Source organism: Etheostoma cragini, chromosome 20 (assembly GCF_013103735.1).
Source record: "Etheostoma cragini isolate CJK2018 chromosome 20, CSU_Ecrag_1.0, whole genome shotgun sequence".
Classification (NCBI taxonomy): Eukaryota; Metazoa; Chordata; class Actinopteri; order Perciformes; family Percidae; genus Etheostoma; species Etheostoma cragini.
In genome coordinates, this window is record NC_048426.1 from 22900642 (window position 1) to 22907037 (window position 6396).

Below are 6396 nucleotides of genomic sequence, written 5' to 3' on the forward strand. Positions count from 1 at the left end.
CATGCTAGAACATCTGCAGGGGGCCCAAAGCTTTGCAGACGCCATTTTGTGTAAAATGATAAAAAATCCAGTGTATATGAAGGAATAAAATCTAACTTTTTGTGACATATTATACGAATGTCTAATCTGTCATTTGATGCCTTTTGGAGCTTTTTCCATCTTTTCTTGCCTTCTTTATGTACATTAATACACATTTTTACCTGGGGGGTCCAAACATTCAAGCCCCACTGTGTATATACTCACAAATACTTTATTGTTTGTTCTTTTCCCTCCAAAGCCACCTCAAAAAAATCCTTCATGTGACCACATGAACTGTGTGTCGTGCTGTGCATCTTGTTGTTATGTTGTTTTGTGTTGTTTACCATGTTGCTGCCTGCATGCATCCTTTTCCGGAGAGCGTGGGGCGGCGCTTCAAATGGCTGCGGCCCCGAGGCTTGCTCCACAAAAAGCATCATCTCGCTATGTACTTGTGCATATGTGACAAATAAAGCTATCTATCTATCTATCTATCTATCTATACACACACACACACACACACACACACACACTTTCTTTTTCTCTCTTTGTGCTTTCAAAGTTTTCAATTTGTGCCTCAACTGGAATCGGGATGTATGTGCATTATACTTGTATACATAGGTTTTTGTCATTGGGAAGCACTTTGGAGCGAACTTGTTTGCTTTTAAAGTGTTTGTAAAGTCAACCAATTGAATCAACCTGGGGAAAAAGCAAAAGTTCAAGATATAACAAATCATTTACTGTTAAACGAAACACAAACCAACTAAAAAAACTGATTGTCACCCAATGAAAACAGAGATTAAGTTAAGATGAGAGTTAAGAAGATGTGTTTCACACACAAAAACAGCAGCCGTTCACACAACCGCAACGCCAGATACGACTTCTTTAACAAAAACAATCCAAAGCAGTAACACACGGCTTCTACGCAGCCGTGACACACGCTGGATGCCTGGCCCAAGGGCACTCTGTGCTAACTCTGGCCCAGCACGGCCACTTAATGCTTCTCGCTGATTACAGCTGAACGGCTTCAGGTGTGGGAGTGACGTCAACACACACACCTGAATCCCCTTCAGGTGTGTGCTTTCACTCCCGTCACTCACACACACAAGCAAAAAAGAAAGCCAAAAACAGACAAAACACAACAGCACCTAACAGTGGCATCATAAAGTGACACGGTGTGTACGGACCCTGAGAAAAGCTTTCAAAATGGACATTAACCCTTGTGTGGTATTCAGGGCAAACTAACCCATTTCAAGTTTTTACGAGAAGGAAAATGATACAAGTTACATTTTTTCTACCTGAAAATCAACGGCCTTTTCTTATTTTCTTTGATAAACATGTATTCCTGACTTAAGTAAATTATTCTGTTTATGACCACTTATGTTTTTTTAACATGAATTTTAACCTTATGATAAAAAACAAACCCCACTTCCATTTTTAATTGTGTGCTAGAGACCGACTGCATTCCGTAACCATATATGTTATCTCAGTTGTTTGAAATTGAGATTTGGTAAGAGATTCTAAAGTCAAATTTTATTTCAGAATTGTTTTTAAAATCCCAAATGAGTCACAGGTCACTTTGACCCAAAGGATAGGAGAGGGTCCAGGAAGTGAAGACAACACCAGGGTTAAGACGTATATATATTTTATATATTACGTATATTAGACGTATATTTACACATTGGCGGATATTTTTAAAAGAGGACATTTCAGCCTCTCTGTTCAATAAAAAAAATGGAGTACAGCTGTCAGTTTTCAGTAAAGGGTTGAGGTTACACGTCCACGTGTACATGTTCCGTCAACGCCGTCAGGAGCATGCCAACCTGTAGGTGGCAGTGTGACGAGAAGCTCAAGCCCACGTTAGCCAACAACAGCAACAAATCACGTCCTCGGTTTCCTTAACCTCCGTTTGTCTCAGTTTACGTGCAAACAAAGATTTCAAAAGTCTCCTCTCTGGCCGGAGATTTTAAAAAGACTCATTTTCAAAGACAAATTCTCCGTTTGCGTGTAAACAAAGGGCACAAACGAAGGAAAATCTCTCCGTTTGTCTAAATATCTATTTACGTACGTATGTGTGAACGGGGCCTAAAGCTAGAAGGCACTCAGTGCAGCTTCCATGACAGCAAACACTTCAATTCAATTCTTATTTATAAGACACTGGAAAACAAATAAAGATATGAGTGCTGTATTGTTATTTTCAGTATTGTTAGGAACCGGTATCAAAGTCACGATATTGGTATCCATACTGACATTTTACTGATAATGAACTTTTTTTTTTTTATTTCCCAGCCCTTCACCCATCACTTGTTTCATGGGTTTGGGTATATCTGAGCCAATGTGTTTTTATTCTAGTGAGTACGATGGAGGACTTTAAATTAAATCTGATTAAGATTTGCACAGGAAGGAGTACCATTCACCCCATTGGAGCCTTGTTCCATGTTTTATCAGATATTTCAGTTTGTAGTTCTTCTCCCCGTTGTGCCTTGGTGTTTTCTGGAGGAACATTTTGAATGACGTGATCACATTATAGCGAGGCCATTGTTTTACAACAACAAAAACCTATTTAATTCCCGATGACCAGCAGAAGGACCTGTATTCTCTCTGCTTTGTCACACATTCAGATGAGAGAACAGCTTCTGTCAGAAGGAAACATGGAGGACGGGGCGGCTGTCACCCCGCTGCCTGTTTAATCAGGCCTCACTGAATCATAATAAAGTAATTACTCAGTATTTATGCATGTCATAGTTCATCAGTGGCATGGATTTCAGAGGTGCTGAAATGCAAACACAGCACTGTTTACTGTGTCAGACCGCGACTGGAAACCACACCGGACTCATGAATCTGATTCGAGCGGGCAGCACCTCGGTGATGCTGTTTGTGTGTCCACTGCCAGACCGGCTACACCACAGATTAACCCCCCTGTTGGTCTCGGGTCAAATTTGACCCGTTTACTAAAACTTTCCTTATCAGAACTATGACAAAAGAATGTTGAAAAAAGTGACAAATATTGGAGAAAAACAACAACAACAAAAACATTCTTTCTGTTAACGCTGAAAAGGTGACCAAAAAAAAAAAATCTGAAAAAGTGACAAAAAAACATCAAATAAATCGGGAAAAGTGACCAAAAAAAAACACCCCAAAAAAATCAGAAAACGGGACAAAAAAACTACTTTTTTGAATCAGAAAAAGGGACTAAAAAAACATCTGAAAAAGCTAAAAAAAAATTTAAAAAATTGACAAACAATTTCAATAAAAGTAAAAAAAGTGACAAAAATTGAAACAAAATTGACCAAATCGTCGAGAAAAGGTTAGAAAAGAACATCAAAATGTTGAAATTTCAACTCAGAAAAAATACAAAGTTGCAGGAAGACAGAAGACAACGCAAGGGTTAAAAAAAGAGATAAACATAACTTCATAGACAACTTCCCAACTGATTGACCCGAGGTTCATTGCATAGCTTATGGGATTACTGGTACAGCTGTCTTGTTTAACTGGTGTCTGTCTTGTGTATCTGTATTTTTTAGATTTTATTTTATGGATTTTGAGTCTAATAATAAAGGATATCTTATCTTACAGAGTCAGATCCAATCGCAGCACGGTGTGATGTCACACAGGTGCCATCTGGTGGCTCTTACTCCAACAGGTGTGCTGGGTAAACTAGATTTTAATAATTTTGGGTGCCTTGAAACCGTTGCATGTAATCACCCTATGAAGTATTTCATAACCAACAGTGGTATTTCCACATGATACTTTCCCCACTACAGTTCAGCGAGTATTCTTTCACTTTGTATATTTATTTGACAACTGTAGTTACTACGTACTTAACTAAGCTCGGTCATACAAACCATTAAACCGAGGCTGTAGTCAAGACCACCTTAGTCCAAGACAAGTCCAAGACCAGGATTAGTCGAGTCCAAGTCAAGACCGAGTCCAGGACAGAAAAAAGGTCTCATGCATGACAGTATCAAGACAATACTTTTGGGTTTCACTTTCCCTCCAATATTATTATCAACATAATAAAGACACCTGGACTCGGTCCAGACCAGAAGCCATGTCGGGCAAGACCAGTGGCCGAGACCGAGACAAGTCCGAGTCCAAATACTAGCGAGTCTGAGACCATAGAAAAACGGTCTTGAGTCCGGACTCGAGTCCAAGACCGGACGCGAGTACTACAGCCCTGCATTAACTAACCAACAGAATACATAGTGATTTCTGATAAATTACTCAGAATGTCCTGGAAACATCTGTAATCTAAAGGTCCTTATATCTATTTAGTACAAATTATAGGGAAAGTACACACATCTATTTGTGTTTAGTTAGTTGTGTGTGTTATGCATTCTATTTTCATCTTATTTTATCTTTTATTTTCCATTATTACATTGCTTGGTTGAATTCTAAGGCATCCTGCGGTCTGTTATTTTCTTGATAACATACCGTTGCCATGGCCGCAGTTCTGTCCACCGTGGCGGGCATCAATCCACTGGAAGATAATTCATCAGCTGTGGCAAAAAGCGGCGTCCGCTACATGATAACTGGTCACATGTTCATGACAGTTAAGTTTAGCGGTATTCACACTTATATCAAGCGCAGAAAAGATTAGGGTCGTTTCAGAGGCTGATGCAGTTAAATTCAGCCAACGACAAGTTACCGCCATTTGTGGCACCGAAACGGCTAGTTAAAATAAAAATTAAAAAAGTAGTAGTTTGTTCGGTTAGTAGTTCTCCTGGGACACGACATGTTTCCCCCGTCTGGTGTTTTCAACGGGATGAACTCTGTCCTGCAATCTACCTTCATCACTCGCCTGTGCAGCGCTTTTACATTAGCAATGAATGGGATGCATACAGCAAAGAATACGTGGAATACAGGTGTGTGTGTGTGTGTGTGTGTGTGTGTGTGTGTGTGTGTGTGTGTGTGTGGGCGAGGTTAGCATGTGGTGCTGCTGTGCACCTGCTGCATTACACAGCCTTTAAAAATAACATGAACCCATGTGATGTCTCTGAAAGGAGCCACAGGAGAGCCGTTTCCTGCTGCGCGTGACATTGAGGAGGCTCAAAGGTCTCGGTGAATAATGCTCGGTACAACTACCGAAGGTGGACAAATTCTCCCGTTTTAGGTAAATTATCGGTGGCACGCAAGCACGTACTGCTCGTTCCAAGGATGTTTGGCAAATTGCTCTTAATCCCATTTAGAGAGGATTTCACTTGCTATTTTTATTCTCAATTCTTGTAATTTCGGTGCAGGTGATTTTCATTTGAGGCTGGCTAAAACTTCTTTGGATAGGGGGCGCCAAAATGTCTTCAATGCAAGAAAACCCTGTAATTGTATTTTTTTTAATTTAAAAAAATCAATCATTTTGTCACTTACTTGTGATTGTGTATCAATGCACTTGTAGGTCTAGGTCTATTTTGGTTTTTCAAAGTCTCATTACAAATTTTGTATAATAGCAAAAACAACAATCTAATTATTTAAAGTTGCCAATCTTTTGTTATACTTCATTTTGCTGCTGTAAGACATGCTTGCCTGCATGAGGGTCAATATTTAGTTTTATTTTATGATGAGAATTGACAAGTTTATTATTGTATTATGAGTTTTATTAATTAACTGAGTTTAGGGTTGATGGTTGGTTTTTGTATATTTAGCAGTAAAAATGTAGCTTCACTAACAAATTAAACCAAATTACTTCCCTGGTACATTTGTCCACAGATTTCTATCACACTGCATCTTATGAGACAGGGGTTGCTATTGGTTTCAAGTCTTAGGAGTGAGTGCCCCACTGTGGGAAACAAAGAAACTGCATCACAACAGAGAGGATAGGAGTGGTTTACGACAGCGTTTTCTCACGACTGAAAGAGTTTCCATTAGGAAAAGGACCTGATTACTAGTGATGGCGACATGAAGCCTCATGAAGTTTTGAAGCTTTCCAGAAAATTGGTTCCCAAAAGGCTCGAGGCTTCATTTCGCTCACAACACCACCTGTTGGTCAAAGAGTTTATAACTGGCAAATCTGTGACAGATACACGCTTTCAGAGATGGTTTTTGACTGTGTTGTCAGTTAAAGTGCTCATATTAAGCTCTTTTTCAGGTTCATAATTCTATTTAGAGGTTAAATCAGATAGGTTTACATGGTTTAATTTTCAAAAAACACGTCCTGTTTCACCCTGTGTGTTGAGCTCTCTGTTTTAGCTACAGATCGAAACATTTTTTTTCCATCTTTGTTGGGAGTGGCACATGCTCAGTACCTAGGTAGGACTACTAGCCAGTCAGAAGCAGAGTATATGGGGGAGGGGGGGGACTTTGACTTTGGGCCATTTCACCTTGTACACCTAGAACATGCACACAAAAAAAGATGTATAACACAAGGGGAAAAGCCAAAAAGCACTT